The sequence below is a fragment of the Strigops habroptila genome, chromosome 7, assembly GCF_004027225.2.
Source record: "Strigops habroptila isolate Jane chromosome 7, bStrHab1.2.pri, whole genome shotgun sequence".
Classification (NCBI taxonomy): Eukaryota; Metazoa; Chordata; class Aves; order Psittaciformes; family Psittacidae; genus Strigops; species Strigops habroptila.
Genome location: NC_044283.2, coordinates 30,834,870 through 30,859,216, shown reverse-complemented (window position 1 = coordinate 30,859,216; position 24,347 = coordinate 30,834,870). Strand labels below are relative to the sequence as shown.

Here is a 24,347-nt window from a genome sequence, read left to right as displayed (position 1 = left end):
TCATGGTATTTCAACTCAAAGTTTGGGAACTAAAAACCCTTTTTTGTACAGCCATGTTATGCAGTTAAATGCTTGTGGTAGTAATACCAGAGACTGATTTACATGTGAGTCTCCCAGGGAAGTTGATGGGAAACTGCCCACAAATTGAGGGCAGTCTGTGGTTCTAAATACATTTACATGATACACAGTATGAAAACTCCAGTAACTCAAAAGATTTCTACTTGTGTTTAGCCCACTTTCTAGCTCGACACAGGTGCTGATGGATTACTCCCTAATGGTGAAAAGAAGTTGTATTAGCTGTTTGTGAAAAATGGACTCCTCTAAAGAAGAAAAAGAGGTAATATATTTTGAAATATGGAATGGAAGCAGTGTTGCGTTAACAATGTAAAAACAGCTTATATCTGAGTATAATTAATTAGGATGTTTTTCACTCAAACCAGTTCTTATAAAAATGTTGGCCTAGATCGGTACTAAGTTAAAATGTACTAACTTCATACATCAATTTTAATGGAGCCATGGTGATGCAGAGCAGGCAGGAAATCGGCTTGCCACTCTGACATTAGGAGTCAGAGCCTAGAGCCAAATCAGCATTTAATCAGCTAAACTGTAACTCCAATGCAACTTAGGCAGCTCAGATCTTCCAAATGACCCACAAAATCTCTGTCTGACTGCTTAGATCCCTGATGTGCCAATAGACTTTTGGTCAGCAACATTATTTGATTCCCTAAAATGTAGAAGTATGTAGATATTGTTTAAGCCAGCCATAGTAATTTACTCATTCATCTTACACTTAAGACAATGAAATCAAGTTGCAAATGTAATTAGACACATTTTCATTTGAAGAAGAGCTGGATTTTCTTCTTAGGTTTATTTTTTTTTTTTTGTGAATCGACGATACTTTTTATGCAGTAAAAAATTACAAAAACTAAAGTTTCCTTCATATAAAGGTCCTTTAATCCAACCTATGAATAGAACAGATGCCCATTTACTCCAGCAGGGAATTTGACTCATACTGAAGAAACTTACAGTGACCTGTTTCTTTGGTTCTAATAGGTTTCATTTATACCTTAAGGGTATGCTGGACATCTTTGTTCTCCTTGAAATCCCATCCAACAGATATTAAAGGCTGTTCAAGAAATAATGCCCATAGCAAGCAATTAAAAGAAAGACAGACAATGCTCAACCAAGGAAAGGTACTTGTCCTTCTTATGTCTAAGGAAGGGCAAGTTGTTAACAGTCTGAGACAATTCCCTGACAAAGTCAAAATAACTTGAGAAGCTCACTCTACCACACCCACAATTTACACAACTGTGTTGCTGAGTAGAAAGGGAAATGTTTTACCTTGCTTTAGTGAATTATAAAATGATGCAAACAGAAATATCGAGGGGACAATTTTTCATCCATTGGCTTTGCTTCATTCTGGCCATATAAATTGATATGAAAATCAGGTTAATTGCCTTCTGTCCTAGACAGCCTGCCACCAGTCTCTTTCTGACCTGCATGTAGATGTCGCAAATAGCAGTAGCTGTAGGGTGTTTTGGCAGACTATGATCTTTGGGCATACTTTTGGTCACACTTTGTCTTTGGCCATAAGTCAAGAGTTACTCAGAGCACTTCTATGCATGCCAAGCTCATATTTTACCCTACATAAAATCCTAGATAAAATGTGATCTTGCAGTGCATAGAAGTGGGTATGTGCCCACTTTTTATTCAACAGCAGAGATGGGAGGTTTCTAGCATCCGTGTTTTATCCCCTGTAGGGGTACTTCTGGTTTTCCTTGCATTTCATCTCTCTTTAAAGTGCTGTTGTGACAGCTGGCTAGCAACGTTTTGAGATTGTTCCTATCAATTCTTCAGGTGTTTTCCCTAGAGTTTTGAAGTCTCATTTCCTCACGTTTCTATGTATGGCATTGCCTATCAGTTTTTTAAGTCAAAACAGTCTGTATTGGTCCTGTTTCCTCTATTGTCAATGTTCTCTTGATCTGATTTGATAGCTTTTAACTCCTTCTCTTTCATCAACTTCTTTTTAGTCATAAACTGTATACATGCCCTATTTAATTTAACTTTTGCCTCCTTGTGATTTAGTATATAGAGTATAACACGACAGTGTCAGACGCATATTGAGGGAAGGCAGGGTTAAGGGAGTCCATACGATTCAGTAACATTACATTACAGTACCATACAAGCAACTCAGAGTACAAGAAAATCCATGCCACAGCATAATATTTGCATCTCTGAATTTGACACTGTGTATTCTTTGATGTTGCTGAGGATGTCTACTTATTGGACCAAAATGTCAGCTAAAAAGCCAAAATATGCTCAGTTTTCATTTATGTCTGCACTAGCAAAATGAATTAAACAAAAAAAAAGGCTTTCAAAGAACTGAGAAGCTGTGCTTTAAAAAGCAACTCTAAGTAATTTTGAGGCAACAGTACATACATGGGATGAACAAAGCAGAGAGATATTTTTGTTACTAATGCTGAATTAAAGAACAAAGTAAAATCAGCAGGACTGCCAATACAGCCTGTTATGTATGTTCTCTATAATAAAATTTGAGAGAGACATTTCACATTCTACCACATAGCTTAATGACTTAATTGTACCATTAACTCTACAACCTTGCACTAAAAGTAACTGATGGTTCATGAAAACCCCTTAAAAGAAATAATCCTAGAAACTTTTCATATGAGATGGTTTTCAAAGCTTTCCTCCAGTTATTAATTGTTGTTTAGTTCAACAATATATATGACATGTCACTACATTTAATTATATTAATTATATATAATGATTCTGACAAAATATATACTACTTCCATTACGCAGCAAAAAAATAACTTAATTTAAAAAATTAAAAACTTCAAGGTGAAAGTAAAGGATATCAAAGAAAAATAGGGAAAAGACAAGGAAAGTTAGAAGAAAGTTATAAGGAAGAGCAGAGAAAAAGAAAGGAAACAGAGAATAAGATCTTGGTTTTCTCCATTTTTTTAGTTGTCCTCTTTGTTTAATCATATTTTGTTTGTAGATAACCACAATTCATAGAGTCATGGAATCATAAATTCATATAATCATTTAGGTTGGAAAAGACCTTTAAGATCATTGAGTCCATCTGTAAACCTAACACTATTAAGTCTACCACTAAGCCACGCCCCTAAATACAAATTATCTGGATATCATAGACCATTGCTAGAAGACATTCTGCTTCCTATGGATAACATTGATAATATGTCTTCCTAGATGTACTCCAAGGTTGAGTCAGCTGAGAAGACTACTTGATGTTCAAATTTTCTGAATATAAAACATCCAGATAGCATCAAAGTAAGGCAAAATAATAAATAATATTATGACACACACTAAAAGTTTTATATTCTCAGCCATTTTTACTGCAGTTCCAGAGGAAATATGATAAACATCACTATATACATCTATAGGCACTAGAGAGAGAAAAACTTTGCTACAGAACTATTTGAATGCACTTTTAGCGCCAATATTCACCAATAGATGCCTAACACATTGTATATAATGGAAATGGCTTATCTGTTTCTGACTCAAAGAACCAATCATATGGGGGAAACTAGTGTTTCTCACTAATGATGCAACACAAGATTTGAAATAGCATACTTTCAGTCTTCAGACTATCAAGTATGTAGCTCAAAGCTTTCCCTACTGCTTTTTTGTTTTGCCTGAGACCACTGTCAAAATTAGCTGTTGGGGTTTCTTTAGATGGAAGTAAGTGTATATATCTTTCCTTCATTTCTATTTATAGCTTTTAAATTTTCACCAATATGATGCAGTTTAATGATACAACTCTTGGTAGCATCTTTGTATTACTACAACATTTACAGTAATATATTCTATGTTTGTCTGAAATACTTTTTTGATGGTGCAGATGAGAAACATGACAAACTGGTATGTGTTTCTTGGAAACATGATCTGCTAAGGAGGAAATGGTGCTTTCACATTTAAAATTCAGAAAAAAGGTAAGGATTGTGTTCTTGTGACATAGCTATCTACACTGGGGTCTCCAGGAAGTACCTCTTCAATGTATGCCTTGTGAAGTAATGAGTTCAGACAATGTGGTCACCTCCAAAGAATGACCCATCTCCTTTTAAACTTGGAAGCCTGTCCTCTCTGTTATGTTGATCTAGGCCTCAGACGGTATAGAATTTTATTTTTTATAATCTCCTTCCCTCTTTTTGCAATTTGATATAGGGAGCCTGAAATGCTGCTACAGCATCAGAAATAAGTTCAGACCTTACTAGGAGTAGCAGGGGTGGGTGCCTACTGTATGGGGCCATCAGACCCCTAAACAATTGGTGGACAGAGAAGTAAGCTCCTTACTAAAGCTCTTTGCATTGTTCTTCAGAAATGACTGCTTCTTGTGACTGCTTGTACATGGAGCCAGGTTTTGACAGTCTTATGCAGTAAGTAGCATGCACCATTCATTGCTGGCTTAAGTCTGGGCAATAGACATTTTGAAATACAGATCAGAAAGAAAAGGAAAATCCAAGAAGAGAACTTCTAATTCTGTGCTACTACAAATGGATGAAAGAAAATTGTGTAATCACATTTAACAGGAGAATTTGCTGGTAACTAACAGGAAATGCTGAGAAGTGTAAGGAAGTGCATTTGACATGATACTGTTGCATGATATCCAAGGCTAATGCCTGACGAAGTCTTTGAGTATTTTCTAGCAATAGGTAGGGAACAGTCACTAAACCCACACAGCCTTGGAGACTGCATCCTCTGAACTCCTGAGATGCTCACAGAGCCTTCAGCTGCAAGCACCCAGAGAGAGATGATCCATGATGCTCAAAAGCCACATTGTCACAGTGGTTCTCCATAAGACTGTGTGATGCAGAAAGTAGTTTCACATGATAGAGCTTCCTTAATATCCTCGCTGCATTAAAAGTTTTAATGGGTAACAAGCACGAGTTACCTTTCCTCCTTAACTCTACTGGCATTCCTCTGCGGCTAAGCACCAGGATTTTTGCTATTTTTCTGTTGTTTTCTCAGTACTCATAAACAATCCATTTTCTTATAGACAAAATTGAAGGGATACCATTATAGTCTTACAGCACTTTGCAGCTAACAATAGCAACAATATTTAAAATTTTAGATTTTTTTTTTTCCTGAGAGTTACCTACATTTTAGCTTGGCAGAGGTTCTTGTGCAAAAAAGCTGCTGATCGCTTAATACAGACAATATACATGGTTTTTCTTCCATAACTCCCGGCAGCATCTGTCAGCCTTCACTTTCAGTGACTCCATTAATCCCATCTGCATCCTCTCCGGAGCAGAAAGTGTCAAGAACTATAACAAAGTGCGATGTGGTATTAGAGATATAGTTGTCTAGCAGGACATCTCCTCGGAATACTGAAGCTCAGTGTTGAAGCCAATGAGTAGATCTAAAAGGTTTTGAACAGCACAATGCTTTCACTTGGTGCTTTGTGAACAAGAGTGTGAAAGCCACACAAAGCTTTGAGCATTGACAGAAAGATTTAATAGACATAATAATAACAGAAAACATTAAAGTTGATGAAGTTAGAAAATCACAGTGTTTCTCTTCTCGTTGGATACTGTAGTAGCTCCTGCAGAAGAGTAGATAAGAAGGAAGCCTGAAGATATTGTTTCATAGTAAAATAATCAATCTATTTCTGTGGGATTTTCATATTACCAAAATTGAAAATGTGTATTTTCCAGTGTGTTTTCTACATTTGTTTGAGAATTTGAAATATGCCTTTGGCAGTTCTTCTGTGGGAATTAATACTGGATTTTCTTATTTTCTGTTTTCTGACAGTTTTTTAAAATCACCTTAACTTTCTTTTGGGCAGGAGCTCTAACCCATTTTCTGCTCTTTCATTGCTAAATAGCAATGGTGAAATATTAATAACAATTGGTAAGATAAGTCCCAGAATAATAATAAATTTGTCATTGAACACCATTTCACTTAATGCTATTCCATCCCTTCGTGTTATTAGTCATTTGTGAAACTTAGTTGTGTTTACCAATGTGATATTAATAGTTATAAAACTCTGAAGGAAAAAAATAATCAAATAGAATTGAATTTGTTTGGAGATGCTTTTAGTTCAAATACTGATATCTATCTCCTATTCCTGTTTCAACAACTGTGAATCAAGAGCTGGAATACTTTTACCAGCTGTGCTCTCTCAGTACAATGTTAGCACTAAATATGAGCTTATGAGGGTATAAGACACCTCTGTCACCCCTCCATCTATCTATTTCTAAAAGAATCGCCTCTCAACTGGAATTCAGATATTATTGTGTTTATCCAGACTGATATCTTTGGAAAGAAAATACTTAATATCTAAGGCTAATAATAAAGCTCTGCAACTAGCCCCTGACAACTTTTAACTGTACAGGGGATAATTTATTTACACTGGTTTTACTACATGAACTTTTAACCTACTATCTCCTAAAAATGTTTTTCTTGGTTTCAAGTGCCAATATTTCCTTGGTGTAGATTTACTACCTGTATTTTCTTTTCCTCTTTAGGCCATGTGGCAGGGAGCCTTCTGCGCTGAACCCTTCCTCGCCTGTGTATCTGGCCAGTCCTACTAGATGCCTGGCAGGGCTGAGGCTGAAAAAAAGGTAACTCTGCATTCCTCTGGTTGTGCATTTGCAGGCCACTTTTTTTGTTCACTGGCATAAATGAGAACCATATCAAGGATACCTTCTCTCACAGCTGCCCGGAAAGTTTGATGAACTGTGGTAGCAGTCAGGGACAACCACAGTTCTGCACAGTTTTCTTTCCATATTCCCTTCTCTCAAATACTGCTTTCTTTGGCAGGATCCATGTCAGGTAATTTTAGAGGTGGCTATATTAGCTCTTCTGTGATCACACACCCCTCAAAGATAGAAACTTGTTTGTGCTGCAAAGTGCTATGGTTATGGCCTAGTTCTACCTTCCTTTCAATTTCCTAAAAGCACCTCTCATTCCCTTTATCCCAAACTGTAGATACTTAGCCTTTTGTGTTTCATCAGGCCATGGTGGAGTTCCATACTCTAGTAAACATATTTGCACTAGTTTTCCCCTCATGAGTGCAGAGAGCAGTGGCATAATGTTTGGTCCATACTGGCACCCAGTGTCTCTGGCAGGCTTTTATAACATGTGCTCAAGTTATATCACCAAGTTTTGCTGTTGTGGTTTCTTTGAGCTTGCAACATCACAGTTCAGATTTGTTTCTCATGCTGCAGAATATTTCAGTAAATACACCAACAATCAGGCCTTGGGGTACTGTATCTTGTATATCACTTACCTTTATCCACAACATGGCCAATTGCATTTTTATGCAGCAGTATTTGGTGAGTCATGGAAAATCTGCAACCAAAAGCATCACAGACCAAGTCAATTCTTATATGTTTGCACTTTTTCTCTCAGCTGACACTGTTTTCTTACAGCTCTCAGTGTCTGTGAAGAGGTGGATTTTCCTTATTCATCCTGCCCAGTTCTTTCTTGGTGAGCTTTTGTAATTTAAATTAATATATTCATGCAACAGATTGTCTTTCAGTGGGAACATGACATACATCAGCAACTATACATATAAAAAACATATACAGACAAGTATATATATAACTATATATATTGCAGTGGGCTTGAACCAGATGAACTTTGAAGGTCCTTTCCAACCCAAACTATTCTATGATTCTATGATTCGATGAATTGAGTCTACATAAGCACTCAAAAAAAAAATCTTAGATTTTCGAGACTGCGAAAGAGTGCTAGTGAAATTATCCACCTTTCAGAATGGAGTCAAGAGGGAAAATTTTAAAATCAGCAGGAGAAAGACACTCCCCTTTCATCCCATACCTCAGTCAAGTTGCTCTGCAGAGAAACACATTTATTTTCCTTCCCAGACAGTAGGTACATATATACACAAGCCTTCCACCTACCCAGACAGTACCTCAACTGCCAATCTTTTCTGAGTCTGCCTGGTTGAGTGGCAGATGGTAATCCATGTGTTTAATCTTCCAAATGAACACTTGATCTAGTAGGACAAAGAAAATACTTTTCTATTTTAATGACTATGTAAACATTTTATATAAAATAGAACAATGACATCAACAGGATGGAAAAGAGGCGAGGGGAGTTGAAGGAGATCCCACCCTTGAATTACAAACTTACCATTTTTTTGAGAAGCTAAAAATACGCATTCATGTCTTCTGAAACAAATTATTCCTACTGTAGATGTGTGTACTAGCAATGGGTTATTGCACAAAGGAGAAATAATCTCCTTCTTCTCTTTCAACCTTTTTTTTCTTTTAATCTATTGAATTAATTTTCTTGCTTTTTTTCCCAGTATCCAAGAGAAATATGCCATGTGAAAAATGGCACATTTCATGGGTACAAATCGGGTTGGTTTTCTTTTTAGCAAGAATATTTTTTAAGCTCTCCCTTGTTTTGCCTTACCTTGCCACTAAAACAGGGTAACAGAATGGGGACCTTCTATTAGCTAAAGCCATCTAGATCTGAAAGAAAGAAGTTTTATTTAGTTTAAACCTTCAGATTTTTACAGACACCCAAACTAAATACAATAAATTAAGGAGAAATAGTTTTCCTAGCCTCTCGTTGTACCATTGATACATGTCCAAACTTTCCTACAGACTTTTCTGGAAGTTCAGTACTCAATCGGATTAAATAACTGGGTGTTTATTTCCAATTGATTTACTTATATAATTAAGTAGCAAAATATTAATAAACAAATAAATTAATATGGAGAATACAAATACAGCATACAAATACGTAAACATATCATTTAATTTACAGAATGCAATTCATAATGAAACAAACAAATAGCAATACTGTTTACAAGTATGAATTAACTTTTTGTTATTAAGTTAAACTATGGTAACTGGGTGAATGTCTTTCTGAATATGTTTTTGGGAAAATGGGTTAATTAACATGCTGTAGTTAAATGTTTGACTTTTGTCACTTCCCTAGAACTTGCAATTAGAAAGTTTCAAAACCTCTCATTATAGTGCCTGCCACGATCTGGGGTTTGTCATGCAGGTACAGATTTTTACTTGTAGTATGAAGTCTTCAACAACCTCTCACTTTCTGAAACTTTATGAAGGGATAGTTTCCTTTTTCCTATACTATGACATTAATCCACAGAATTATGTCACTATAGCAGTACAGGTAATGTGTCTTAATGCTATACTTAATGAAGGAATAACCCTGGAACCATAACAGCAGTAAATTAAATCGTAGAATCATAGAATAGTAAGGGTTGGAAAGGACCTTAAGATCATCTAGTTCCAACCCCCCCTGACATGAACAGGGACACATTGCACTAAGCCAAGTCACCCAAGGCTCTGTCCAACCTGGCCTTGAACACTGCCAGGGATGGAGCATTCACAACTTCCTTAGGCAACCCATTCCAGTGCCTCACCACCCTCACAGTAAAGAACTTCTTCCTTATATCTAACCTGAACTTCCCCTGTTGAAGTTTGAAGCCATTACCCCTTGTCCTACCACTACAGTCCCTAAGGAAGAGTCCCTCCCCAGCATCCTTATAAGCCCCCTTAGATACTGGAAGGCTGCTATGAGGTCTCCACACAGCCTTCTCTTCCAGGCTGAACAGCCCCAACTTTCTCAGCCTGTCTTCATATGGGATGTGCTCTAGCCCCCTTATCATCCTCGTGGCTCCTTTGGACTTGCTCCAACAGCTCCATGTCCTTTTCATGTTGAGGACACCAAAACTGTACACAGTACTCCAAGTGAGGTCTCATGAGAGCAGAGTAGAGGGGCAGGATCACCTCCTTTGACCTGCTGGTCACACTTCTTTTGATGCAGCCCAGGATACAGTTGGCTTTCTGGGCTGCAAGCGCACACTGCCAGCTCATGTCAAGCTTCTCATCAACCAACACCCCTGAGTCCTTTTCTGCAGGGCTGCTCTGAATCTCTTCTCCACCCAACCTGTAGCTGTGCCTGGGATTGCCCTCACCCAGGTGTAGGAGCTTGCACTTGGCTTGGTTAAACTTCATAAGGTTGGCATCAGCCCACCTCTCAAGCATGTCAAGGTCCCTCTGGATGGCATCCCTTCCCTCCAGCGTATCAGCTGAACCACGCAGCTTGGTGTTGTTGGCAAACTTGCTGAGGGCACACTCAATCCCACTCTCCATGTCGCTGACAAAGATGTTGAACAGGACCAGTCCCAACTCCGATCCCTGAGGGACACCACTCATTACTGTTTTCCAAGTGGACATTGAGCCATTTGCCACAATTCTTTGTGTGCAGCCATCGAGCCAGTTCTTTATCCACTGAGTGGTCCATCTATCAAATTGATGTCTGAGGAAAGATGACAACGGACTCTACACAATTCAATGTGAATCAAGCAGAAGCCGTTTTATTGCTCTTGGCTATCCCTTTATATACAAAGTTTTCTATCCCTACATGCGGTCATGCGCCTTTTGATTGGTAAAAGCCCTTTTGCACGAGGCAATCACACGGCTCAGTAAGTGTCCTTATTGGTTCATCTAGTTCCTGGTGTTCTTCCCATGTATCCAACTGCAGATGTTTTCTTCCTCTTATCTTCTTCTTGGTATGCAGCCACATGTTTTGAAGCAGCTCTCTGATGGCTGGTTCACTTCCTCTTATCTTCTTCTTGGTATGTGGCTGCGTGCTTAGAAGAGGCCCTCATATGGCTGGTTCATCGTATGTCCATTGTCCTCTAAATACGACCCCACAATTCCCCCTTTTTCTTTTTGAACCAGCCAAACTTTCTTCAAGGAATTAGTAATCATGTTAGACACTCCCTTTAAGATACAGGGAACGACTAACAATACAATCACAATTATTCTTAAAATTACAATGCCTTGTTTACAAAGATCTAAAAGCTATCCCATTATGCCCCAACCCCTTAACCACTTATCTGAACCTAAATTGACCACCGTTCGTTTGTTCGTGTTGTCTTTTATTTCCTTGAGACTTTTATGAATTGACTCCGAATGGTCAGACAAATTCATACAACACATCCTTTCAAAATCCTCACACCCGTGAACCTGTGCTAAAAGCAAAAATCAGTTGCAGCTCTGTTTTGCAAAACAGCGTCTTATGCTGTCTACATCATTAAGCATTTGCGTAAGTACTTCTGACGTTAAATTTATCTGCTTTGCGGCCCAACACCCTAACTCAGTCACATCTCCTAATGCTTTTGCTGCAGCTACTCCAGGTGCAAACAAGGAGGCGATAACTCGAGACGGCACATCCCAAAATTGTACCTGATCATTACAATCGGGCCTCAGTTGTATCCTTGTTGACAAGTAATATTGACCTCTAACTTAAACAATGTGTCACTTGACACATATCCCTTGAACCATTGTGACTGATAACCTTCTACCCCGATTAAACAAGTTCTAAATGGGTCTCCTGGGGTTGCTAGAGACAAACAGAGGGAGTCCTGACCTGTTTCATTGGCTATAGTGACCCATATGTTCTGCCGTGGGTCAATTTTGACAGCAAGGTGAGCAAGTCCTTGTACAATTATCCCAAGCAGCACAAGCTTGCCCTTCATATCCCTCAGTTTTTTCCTCCCCTTTTCCATGCATATCGTTTCCTACGCTTTCGTTTTATGCCTTCCCACTCTTCCTCCAAAACTTCCCAAATGCGCAGCACTAAATTATCCCGCCCGCACTCGCTTCTACAGATGTGCTCTTTCTTAGCTTCTAAAAAGAGGTGTCTTACCCATTCTGCCCTTAGACCGTCGAGACGTGAGCTGTGTATTGTCTCATGTCCGCTTATCAATAGCACACATATCGCATCATGACAATCTTCCAACTTTCTTTCAAAACACTTTCTACACCCCGCGCGTGCCCTAGAACTTCGACAATACCATCTGATCCCACAATACTCGCAAATACACAAACTCCAAGGCTCCTGAGTTCCACAGTTATGGCACAGAGTCCTTAGGTGCTGGGGTGTTTTCGGGTGGGTCATGCAACTTTTCTTGCCATGGCTTTACCCACTTGGCTGGTATCCATCTGGTTCCTGTATCTGTAACAACACTTACATATCCTCTTCCCCATGTGATTAACTTAACTGGTCCTTCTCAGACCCCTCTTATCCCGTTTTTAATCATTACCTTGCATTGTCTGCTCTTTACTTCTTCCAACCCTCCTTGTAGTCCAGCCCCGTGTTTTGTCATTGGTGGCACCAAGCTATCTTGCAGCAATCATAAGAAATTTAACACATATAGGACTTTGTTTAATCTATCTGTTGGTGATATAGCACTTTCTCCCCCTTTTTGTTTTTGAAGCAAACGCTTCAATGACTGATTCATACGTTCGACCATAGCCTGACCGGTAGGTGAATGGGGCGTACCCGTCACGTGAGTAATGCCCCAGAGCTGGAAAAATGCTTCCGTGGAATGAGCTACATAGCCAAGGCCGTTGTCAGTTTTGATTTCTCGTGGCACGCCAAGGGCCGCTATAGCCAAACACTTGTGACGCTGCACATGTTTGCTAGATTCACCAGTCTGAGCTGTAGCCCAAACTGCAAGAGAAAAACAATCCAAGCAGACATGCACATATTTTTGTTTACCGAATTCTGGGACGTGCGTAACATCCATTTGCCAAATTTCTAAAGGTCCAGTACCACGAGGATTGAATCCTTTACTGTTTTAGGAATTGCATTTTCCAATCAAAATTTTATCCAATTTTGATATCTTTTCAGAGCGGCGTAATCCTCAGGCTCATCATAATCCCAGTCTGGTGCTGTGGTGGGAATATGGTCTTCCATTCTGCCTGCTAATGCTCCTGCAGTAATCTGAGCACTCACATGAGCGCAGGCAGTTTTTAACACCAGCTGGTTTTGTTTTTCAGTTAAAGCATCCGGCATTACGTCTATATCACCCCAGTCAGGATCTTGGCTTTTAACAATCAACTCAAACCTTTTTGCCACTCCTATTAGATCATCTCGATAGTCTTTCACAGCTAACTTCCAAGCATCTAAATTTCCCATTGAGAAATTCACTTTCATTCTTGTCTGACCCTCTGGTCGCATTGCCTGTCTCAAAGGTGCCTGAGTTACCAGTCCTGTTTTACTACAAATGCGTGCAGCAATTGGGGTAACACTTTCAGATCCTCCTGCTCAGTTGTCAGCCACAGCAACCCTCTCCTCCTTGTCAGTATCAGAAGGATTCGGGGCAGGGGATGCTCCTCTCGGAGGTCTCAGTAATACATAATCTTCTACCCTATCTTCCTCCTTTTTCCTTAATTTTAAACACATTTCTCCAATATCACAACCCGAACAGCACCTCTCCAACTTAGGTTTCCGTTGCTTCGCTTCTTTTCTTTTCTTTTCTTTTCTTTTCTTTTCTTTTCTTTTCTTTTCTTTTCTTTTCTTTTCTTTTCTTTTCTTTTCTTTTCTTTTCTTTTCTTTTCTTTTCTTTTCTTTTCTTTTCTTTTCTTTTCTTTTCTTTTCTTTTCTTTTCTTTTCTTTTCTTTTCTTTTCTTTTCTTTTTCTTTTTCTTTTTCTTTTTCTTTTTCTTTTCTTTTCTTTTCTTTTTTGTCCCTTTCCAAATCTAAAATTAAGGGATCTGGCAGAGCTCTCTTAGTTCCACATTCCTTCTGCCACTCCTGCTGGTTTCTTAATGTGAAAAACATATCTGCATACATTACTTTGCTCTGCTAATATCCCATTATTAATTTTACACACACACACAGGGGATCCCACAAACACAGTCCACACAACTGCAATACCTAAAACACAAACAAAATCCAGTTAGACAAACGCACCAGCTTAATTAGTTCAGTGACACTGCTGACATAAATGAGTGATTTCTCCTTGTCCTCCTACTTATCAGTTAACTTCGCTACATCACCTCCTGAACATCTGCTTAGTTTCAGATACTCCTTAGCTGCAGTCCTGTTTTGATTACAATAAACTTTGTATGAAGGTCATAAGGCCCTAAAACCATGTCAGCTACAATGATTTATCTTATACAAGGACCCTTATCATGTTCTTTTGGTTGAGATCTTTTTTTTTTTTCTTTTTTTTTAGGTTATGCCTCCACCATTTCCACAATACTAGAATTTTTTGGTAAAGCCATTAGAATGCGCTTGCATGCCACGTTAGCATTTTGCACGGCTAACGACATTAGTAATGCCTCCTTTATGATTTCCCAACGAAAGCTCTCCCAATGATTAGGTCGCTACGGCCCCCCCGGTGTCGTTCCACCCAAAATTACCAGGAATGCTGCGGGAAGGAATTCTCCTTCCACTAACGCATTCTGAATAATCCCTCTCCATCGTTGTGTTGGGTCCCCGTCAGTTTTAGGAGTTTCGCCTCTCGCCTCCCCCCGCCCCCTGGAGCTTCTATAGGTACCTATTGCTACATACCTATTGAAGAGGAAACTTGAAAAGAATGAACTTGAATAACAATATCTTCAAGAAAAAATTATTGGTCAGCATTCAAATGACACAGGGAATGGTGGAAGTGTAAAGGGAAGATTATGTTATCTGCTATTTGGTCATTAATAGTACTTGTGGATCTAATCAGACCTCTAAATTATGTATGCAGAGGAGCAGAAATAAGCCTACCCTATCTTCCTGTTCCCTCTGACCCACAGATTTCATTATTGTTTTGCCTGCGCTGAGTGTTGTGTACCTATCTCTACTACCTGTGTTAAGGCTTTTGATTAGGAATGCTTGCCACAACAAAGGGAACAAACTGGCTATCAACAGGATATTAGAAAACTATGGCCTCTAAGTATATTATAAAAAAACCTTTTTACTAGTTCTGGGTTGTATAAGTGAGGTGGAGCAAGAAATATTTTGATGGGGCACACAGCGGGCAGAGAGATTTTTACCTTAGCATCTGAGCAAAGATTGAAAGGAAGGAAGAAAACCAACTAACATCCATGAGGAACAAACAAAATCTTATATGGCACTATCATCTGAAGTAACTGATGTGAATGAACACCTGAACATCATCCATTGCAGACAGAAATACATAAACAGTGAAGCAAGTTTAGTCTTGGTATTTCGTACAAATTACTGTAATCAAATTAACTAGCAAAATTAAATCTCTGGTAGAAGGATTATCTGCAAGTCTATGGCTCCATATGAGATTATACTATACACTTGTGTAAGAAGCTTTTCCTCTAAAAATTGCTAAACTATTCACATGTATCGTTGACTTTGCTATCTGAAAAATGAATGAGGTAGGTGAGTACTAATCTGATTTGCAGATTTGGAAATGGAGAAGCTAAATGCCTCTCTCACTGCCATACAGTAAGTCTTGTTAGCAGCATGAAGAATAGAAGCTACACCTTCTGACTTAGTTTCTCTGTTCTTCAAGTTTCAAACTGCTACCTTTCATTCGCCTCTCACCTGTTTGCAAACAATAAAAGTAGCGGCGTTGCCATTAAGGTTTCCCATTTCAGTAACAATCTACTATTAGATAAATTTTCATTTTTAACAGCTCCAAATTCCAGATTTTTTCATGTAGGAGAACAGACTCCTTATGACAGATGAGCAGAATCTTTTCATGACAGATAGCAGGGCAGTATCTGCAATAACTGAACTAGCCTGCAACAGTCCGAGATAACATGCAGAATCCAGTGGTCACACAGGTGCATCTTTTGGACAAGGGAGGTGAACATTAATTCATGATGAATTAATTTTTATATGTTTCTGTATTATTATTAATTCCTAAAGAATGCCTATGTAACAATAGCAAAAGCAGGATATTGTTTCTGCATCAGGATAAAATAAAGCAAGCCTTGTAAGCATAGAAATATCTCCAGTCGAAGGACACACTGGTCAGATTTTTGGAACTGTTAGATTAATTTAGTTCCAGAGAACAGGAGATGCATTTACAAAGTTTAATAAACTATATTAAAAATTTGTGTAACCAATGATTTCTTTAAAGAAGGAAACTGTTACCATGCATTGTACTCTGTCATTGTGTAATCCTAGGTATTTCAAATAAGACACCTTAAGCATTCGATTTCTCATAAGGTTATCTTTTTTGAATATAATCACATATATGCAAAATTTGCCCTCCCTTAGAGGCATTAAGGTACCTTACAGGTACAGGTATACAGACGTCTCATAGAAGTTCTTTATTTTGGATTTGAAAGCTTAGATGAGAAATACAGTTGTAAGGATCAAAGTGTCATTGAGCTCATAGTGAAGATGCTGATTTTCATGTACAGGTTAATGTTATCTAAAATTAAACAGAATAGAATCTGTAAAAGTTTTACTTTTCTTTTGGGCAAGAAATTTTCATATGGGCATGGGACATCTGAGGGTTTTATTTGTTATAATTATATTTAGACAAGAATTTGGAAATACATCAAGTACACGATATAAGCATTTGAGTATCCGGAGCATTTTAGTTCCCATGTCTTTGGACTAGAATTCAAGATGGAACTTTCAAATCCAAAGAAACTTTTTCATGATATTCTGTTTTCAGAAAACTGCCCTAATCAGCAAACTACGGGATTTTCAAGGTAGGCGAAGCCTCTGTAACTTGATTTTAATAACAAGCTCTTGGTAAGTCTCTAGTCCTGTTCAGGTGGGTTTGGGACCGTGATTTTTGGATTGTGGAAAGCTAAATTACACCTGTCTGATTCTGTGCCCCTAAACCCCTCTTCATGTGGACCCTTTGGCTTTGCAGCACTCTTTTTAGCTATAAGCCATATTTTTTCACGCCTGGCCACTCTTGTATATCAGAGAACCCATGATCAGAAATCAGCAGCTTAGGATCTCAGAATGATACAGGAAGAAGGTTCAACAAGTCAGAAAAAACCCAGTATGATGAGTATGCAACAGCCTTAGCCATAGAAAATACATAAGAGAGGATGTTTGCCTAATAAAATCAGCTCAAAGCCTTTCTACAGCACTACATGATAGATTTACTTATTTCTGCTAATTAACTAGCATTCTTAGAAAAAAAAAATAGGGAAATAAAAAAGGAGACTTAAACATCTACAAAAGATATTGGAAGATTAAAGAGGAATAATTAACGAGAATTACGTGACTGGAATGATTCCACCAATCCAGACTCACAGGTGCTGGATCAATCTGGGTGTATTCATGATTAATGAACAGAATGTAATTCAGAAGCCAGAAGTAAGGTGGTATACTATAAAATTGTTTCGTTGACTTGGATTTCTTTACGTAGCCTACGCTTGATCTTAGAGATACTAAGTGGATGAAGTACAAGTATGAAAAATGTAGAATCATAGAACCACAGTTTGAGTTGCGAGACCTTGAAAGGTCATCTAGTCCAACCCCCCGGCCATGAGCAGGCACATCTTCAACTAGCTCAGGTTGCTCAGAGCCCCATCCAGCCTGACCTTGAATGTTTCCAGGGATGTGGCATCTGCCACCTATCTGGGCAACCTGTTCCAGCGTTTCACTGCTCTCATCACAAAAAATGTCTTTCTTACATCTAGTCTGAATCTACCCTATTTTAGCTTAAAACCATTACCCCTTGTCCTAGCAACAGGTCCTGCTAAAAAGTCTGTCCCCATTTTTCTTATAAGCCCTGTTTAAGCAATGAAAGGCCACAATAAGTTCTGCCTGAAGGCTTCTCTTCTCCAGGCTGAACACCACCAACTCTCTCAGCCTTTCCTCATAGGAGAGGTGCTCCATCCCTCTGGTCAGTTTCTGTGGCCCTGCTTTGGAACCACTCCAACAAGTCCATGTCTTTCCTGTGCTGAGGACTCCAGAGATGGGGTGCCTTTCCATCTTTAGACCAGAGCTGATACTCTTGCACTGAACAGTCACCCGCTCTTCTCCTTGATTTACACCAGGTGCTGGTCTATCATTTTCTCTTGAAGGAGCCTGGCAGAATTTCATTCTATAAGGTTGTATTTCAGTTCTGAAGAGCATCATTTAACTTTGGAATAAATAATCTGACCACAGACTAACATGTCTAAGTTATGCCTGTGTAAAAAAGAAATAATCTGGTTCCTAAAACTTCATACAAGGAATCTCTGTGGTGATGTATGTGCTTTTTAAGTCAAAACTTGAAGAAAATCAGTTCCAAGGGGACATTGTTATGCTATCAATACTGGACAAAATCTTACATCTCTCATGTAAGTTTAGAATGAGTAGAATGAATAGCCTGGCAACATGCTGGGTCATTTTTGTTGGAAGTTGTGTAAAGGACAAATCTTTTCATTAACATAAAATTCTCTTTAATAATCTTGATGGGAGGTTTTCGGGCTTCTCAAGAAACAGAGATGGGAAAATAAAGAAGCTGAGTAAATGGAGTTTGAGTGTAAGGTTATAATAAAACATAATGTTAATTCATCCAGTTTCAGGGTTAATTGTAAGGCTTCAGTACAGCTCTGAAGCTAATGGGTCAAATTATTTTTTAATGTGAGTAGAAATAAGTTTGAAAGAGTATGAAAGGTAGTTGCCTCAACATCTACATGAGACTGAAGAGTAAGTCCAAACACATTATGTAGAAAAATACTGTGTATAATTCAGATACAAGAAGGAAACGAAGCACTTGCCCTGGGAAAACAGGATTTCTTCCACCCTCAGGCTGTAAATTCAGCAATTTCCCAAACATCAAATGGTCTTTTTATATTCTCCCCTTCCCCAAAGAGGAAGCTTACAGCTGTGGTGATGAAATATATAGTATTTTATTATGTACTGTATTATTCACTGAGTGGTGAGTGTGTCTTAGCATTGTACAAACAAGTAAAAGAACACAGAGCTTACTCTAAGGAACCTACTTAGAATGTACGTCAGCCATGAGCAAAACAGCTTAGGTACATTAAAAACTGACCGAGAGCACATACCCAGGGTGATGAGGAAATTTGGGAATCTTCAGTGAGGTTAAATTTGAAAGGCTTGGGGGATAGAGGGAGATTCTTTAAAGAGTGATTTGAGGGAGATGGAGGAATAGATAATATAAAAGAGATCATTTTGTACACAGGTCTGCAAAGGCCTGATCCAGCCCTGCAATAACTGAACGTATAAAGTGCCATGAGTTTCAGGTATGGGAGGTCAACAGAGGGCAATAATGCAAAAGCCTCTGAATGGATAATGTCAAAGGGGCAGAAAGGAAAATCATGCTGTAGATAAAGTAGCAAAAGAGTGATGATGAGGCAATTTTGAAGGAGTAAGGTAGCTGGTAAGGGCATTCTGGAGTTCTTAAAACTCAATTAAATATGGCTGCAATATCAAGTATAACCTCTTGGTTCTTGGTTTTCTCTCTGTGAACATGACACAGCAGATAGAGATGAGAACGACAAAACGGGTTGCATTTTGATAGGAAAAAAATTCCTTTCATCAACGTTTCAGCTGTCTTGTCTCTTTATGCACTCAGCAAGTAAGCTAAACGAAATATTAAGGTTGATCCTACTGTGCATTTTTTTCATCTTTTTCTAGGCTATGTTAGTATAAAACTGTCCTAAATCCATTTACTAATCGTCTATTAATAACCTTGTGACATCAGTTAACTAGACCTTTTCACAAATGCTTCTTTTCCCTGCCAAAAACTGTCTTTGCTGTCTTTTGCTTAAATAGCATTCTTTATTCAAGCTCTTTTAATTTAATCAGATAAATTTCTCATTCCAGTTTAATTTTGAGGCTTTAGAAATTCAGCATTACTACAAGATTTGGTAGCAATAGCTAACACATAACTACTGATAGGTATTATTTAGAATAATAGTTTGTTTAAAGAAATGAGATCAAACTCCTTCAGAAAATGAATATATATTCACACTCAAATTAACCACCCAAGCAAAATTCAGACCTGACTAAAAAAGAATGAAGAAACTAAAGCTATCTTGCAGTCATGTTTTAGGAGATAGCATCATTTTCTAACATGGAAGAATGGGAGACACATTTATACCACTAACCCACTCAATAGGAATTTACAAACTATTTCTATCATCTGAAAATCCCAGAGGAATGAACTGCTAAAATCAACTGGCGTGGCATGTATGGTTCCTGAGGGTATGTTGCTGTGAGTTACACCTGCTGGAGGCAGTGTTGACCCCGTTGGTGGTGGATAACCCCAAGTCCTGAAATACCACACTGCATCATTGTCCTCACATTGAAATTCTGTTATCTTTTTCCCTTTTTTTTTTTTTTAAATACTGATATTTTTAATGTGGGAAAAAAAAAAGAAAAAGAAAGAACTAGGTATGGCTACTTTGTTTTTCAGTATAGAAAAGACAGTATTACTGAGGCTGATAATAGTCTGGATCAGCCTCAAACAAACGCTTAACTTCTCAGTATGCTAGAATATAGACAGCTGTGGGTAGTTGGACATCTTGGATTATCCAGATTTGATAATGGAGACATTTTGATGCTGTTGGGAAGTACTATGACAAGCTCCCAGTCCTTATTGCCTTAATTGCAGCCAAAAGTGCAAAAAAAGTTGCCCTTTTGCAGTTGCTTCATGGGTTTTCCCTTTTTCTCTCTTGAGATGCAAAGCTGGTGAAGAAGTTGTCACCTTGGCCTGTATCAGCACTCTGCAAGGCAATGTGCAAAGATATTCTGTACACCAGTTGCTTCTTTGCCAATGCTGTAGATTTCAGATTTACTTCACCATAGCTGTTGCCCCTCCTTCCACAGGCAAAATCAGTGGAAGCAACAGAGAGGCCTGAATGCTGCTTCAGTAACTGATGGTGGCTGCCACTGCATTGTCATTACAGGTTGGAGTGAAAAAAAGTTCTTGCTCTAAAAGTGACACAGACTGCAGATCTTAGTAGAGCCCCAGATGCAGTGCTGAACCTTTCCCTCTTACTGATAGACATTATAAAGTTAAGAAAGACACTGGAACGAGATCTTCTGTAGGTCCCCTTAGCTCTTTGCCATGTGCGAAGGGCTCTCAGAATATCCTGTTCCTTGCCTTAATTATAAACTGAATAGGGATGAAAACTTCTTTAAAGCTGTTTGTTTACAATAATAACCTGAATGTTTTGCATTCTTCCTGAATTAGTAACTGTGAGCTGTGACATCTACCTCCTTTCCATGTGATCTCCTCTTCTCTCTCCACTCATTTTAATTTGTGCTCCAGGAATTATTTGTATTAAAATCCCTATTAATAGCACTAGGGGGGTCTGTCAGACACTTAAAGGAAGCCACTGGGGATTAACAGAAAAACCCTCCATGCCATGCTTTGTGAGCTGTGACTGTAACATTCATGATTCCCAAGGTATTGGGTGGACTCCAAATTAACAAAAATTGCTTGGGATCTCCTCCAGCATGAGTAGAGATGGACCACAGGACAGCCCTGGCTAACTGTAAGCCATAGGTAGTTCAAATACGCTGGAGACTGACTCATATATCATCCAAATCCTGTCCTGAACACCTAGAACACAAGAGGCAGACTACTGCACACCAAGTGGCAAAGATCAAGACTTTGCTTTCACTTAGGTAAATGGACCTTGAATCTCTTTTCTCAAGCACGCTGGGAAGAGGTACAGCTGAAATATTGCTTTTCTCAACTCCTTTGATTTTTCTGTTAAATGTTTTATGGATACATTCAGTCTCCTAAAGAGAAAAAACATATGAGACAAGAATAGGATGAGGTTATTTTTTGGGATTTTTTCACCTCCTTTTCCTGTCTAAATTCTTCTAATTAGCCGCTGACCTGAGTGTTGGGTTTTTTCCTTATTATTGTAATAGAAAAGACAGTGATGATAATAATTCATCAGCTAGATAAAAAATGATGTTGATTTATATCATTACAAGATGTTCTCAAATGCAAATTCCTTTAGTAACAGCAACACACAACAGTAATAAAGGGTGGTGGTGGTAACAAGCAGAAATTAAGGGTGGAGACAGGTAGGAGAAGACAGACATAGCAGAAAAGTTATTTCAGGAATGAGAAAAGTGTGGCTTAGGTGAGAGGATTTGAAAGAGTATAAGACAGATGAAAGTAAAGACTAAAAAAGGATTATTAGAAGGGCTGAGGAGCAAGTAAATATTAAGAGATTAAAAATCTTGATGAGAATAGGAGAAGCATAAAGGAAAATAGGAGGATTTGTGGGAACATGATAGAGATATTTTTGGTTTTCGCTATACAGCAGGAGGTAAAAATCGGTGCTAGGGATTGGCTAAACCAATAAACAACAACAACAAAAAAAGTTTGAAAACAGTTCAAATTTTTACACATAAAGCAATCATTTTGAAAAATACCGAACTATTTAAATGGAAGTCAAATTATAACATGCTAATTGCCAAAGATTGTAGCAAACTAGTTTTTATACACATATGCACATATGCAGGAAAATTTTGAACTGCATTTCTTTTACTCTATATTTAATGTAAAGAGTTAAGAAACTGTATCCAGTTACCTTGCAGTTTGAATAATTGAATTTACTTTTTTCTCCCTGCTTCTACCATCTATTTCTCCCAGCTTCTACCATCTACCAGCTATTTTTCCTTATCGATACATTCAAGATTAAGTAGGAAGCAAAATCTGATTAAAAGCATCTTCAAAAATATATCTCGCATTGCACTTCCCATGATCAAAGCATGTATGATTGCTCCTGTAGGAGCAATGTTAGCAGAGTCCTTGATGAAGGTTAGAAGTCATCCTGAACTGTGCAGACAGCATTTCCCCTCCTTTCCTACAGTAATAGAAAATGACTTTACAGTTTGACAATCTCATTTCAGATGACATCAAACTGTATATAAATGTGTATTGTCAGTAAAAATGTAGTTTAATCTGTGAATGTCAACAGGCAATAGAGAATGGGTTGTATGTGATTGTCCAAAATTGAGCTTTTAAACTCTCAATCTGAAGCCTGCTTTTTGCTAAATACAGCTGTCATCAGCTGGTTGTAAATTTTGAAAGTGCCTGGGGTAAACAGAAGTGGCACATCCCTCCAATTAATAGAGTCATGAGGTAGAATCAATTAGGAGCCTAATTATTCATTGTCCTTCTTCACATAGGCTGCACAGATTAGGAAAAACTGAGAACCTTTTCCTCTCTAAAGAGGAGCTGGCACCAAAAGAAAAGTTCCCGAACTCCCAAACAGAGAAGCATCAGTCTTGGAAAGACAGGTTGGAGAAAAGATCTGAGAAGTGGACGCAGATGCTGGAGATCAGCAAGATGCATGGTGAATGCCAGGGGATGCTCCAGGACCCTGCTGGTGATGCCCAGGGTGGGTAAGTGGGAGCAGTGACAGAGCAGGAACTGATACAACTTTTGAGGGTTGGGTGATGTAGAGCTAAAGAGAGGAAGTGAATGAATGAATGACTGTGTGAGATAACCAAGCTGGTTAAAAGTGATATGGCTCTTAAACAAACCCCAGTACCAGATCTACTATGGTCTGTCATTCACTCTGTCTTGTCCATTATAATGAGGATGTAGCAAAATGGCATTAGAGTTCCAACAACAGTGAACCTTTGGAATGTATAGGCAGAAAGCAAGCCAGCAAACTCTTCACATGCCTGGTCAAATATTTCATGATAATATGTTTTTAAGATGTCAAGTATTGTCTTTGTTATTTTATTTTGACACAGCAGAAAGCACTGAAAAAAGTTTCATAACTTTTCTTCTCTTTAGAAGTTTGATTCTGTGGTAATTGAAATTACTAGTTCTGCTCTGGCACTATTGGGGAATAGGCAACAACTACATGTTGAAGATTCCTACGAAACACAAACGTGACAGTTCCCTACAAGGTATATGGATGAAAATGAACAATAACACATTGCTTTCTCTGTTATATAGGCAAACTGAATTAAATTTAACTCTTCTCATTATAAGTCTATTTTTTTTCCTTCACAATCATTTTAAGGTTATTTATTCTCTTTCCAAATTTGATGTATCAGCAAGATTAGTGCCCACTAGGTATAATACTCTGCCTGAATTTGTTTCAGGCTGAAACCCAGAATTTCACCTTTAAAGACTTTGGATTTTGTATATGCAATAAACTTAAGGTGGAGATTGATTGTACAGATGTGCCTGTAGTTTTGTTACCGAAAAAGCACAAAATATCCTCTTCATGTTCACAGAGGAAAATAATTCAAGGGATCGAGGGCCTGTTATGAAAACCTCTGGGAAACAGAAATGTCAGAATATGTTAATGGATGTATCTTTAAAAATGCATCTGATTCCTATGAGCCTGTGTACCAATTTTATCCACCATTCTTAACAATTCCAGACAGTAGAATAGATTCAAGATAACCATTTATGAAAAGCATTCCTTTGAATCTAACATGGCTTTCATCATCTAAAACCAGCTGAAAACATCATCCACAACAATGGGTGAAAAGGGAACTCTTCAATTAAACGTGAAACCTTTGCAAGAACATCCTTGCGGTTTGACAATGAGCTTTGAGATAACCCCAGTTGGGACAGACTCAGTGGGAGAGTGGAATGGGATGGACAGAACTGATCTTT

General features: G+C 38.3%; 1 long non-coding RNA gene across 1 annotated transcript; it reads left to right on the top strand.

Annotated features, from left to right (window-relative positions):
- The first annotated feature begins 254 nt into the window (after positions 1–254).
- Positions 255–23,861, top strand: LOC115610475. Its single transcript, XR_003992251.1, has 5 exons — positions 255–337; positions 3,886–3,976; positions 4,363–4,420; positions 6,512–6,607; positions 22,895–23,861. It is a non-coding gene; the product is annotated as an uncharacterized LOC115610475 (long non-coding RNA).
- Positions 23,862–24,347: the final 486 nt, after the last annotated feature.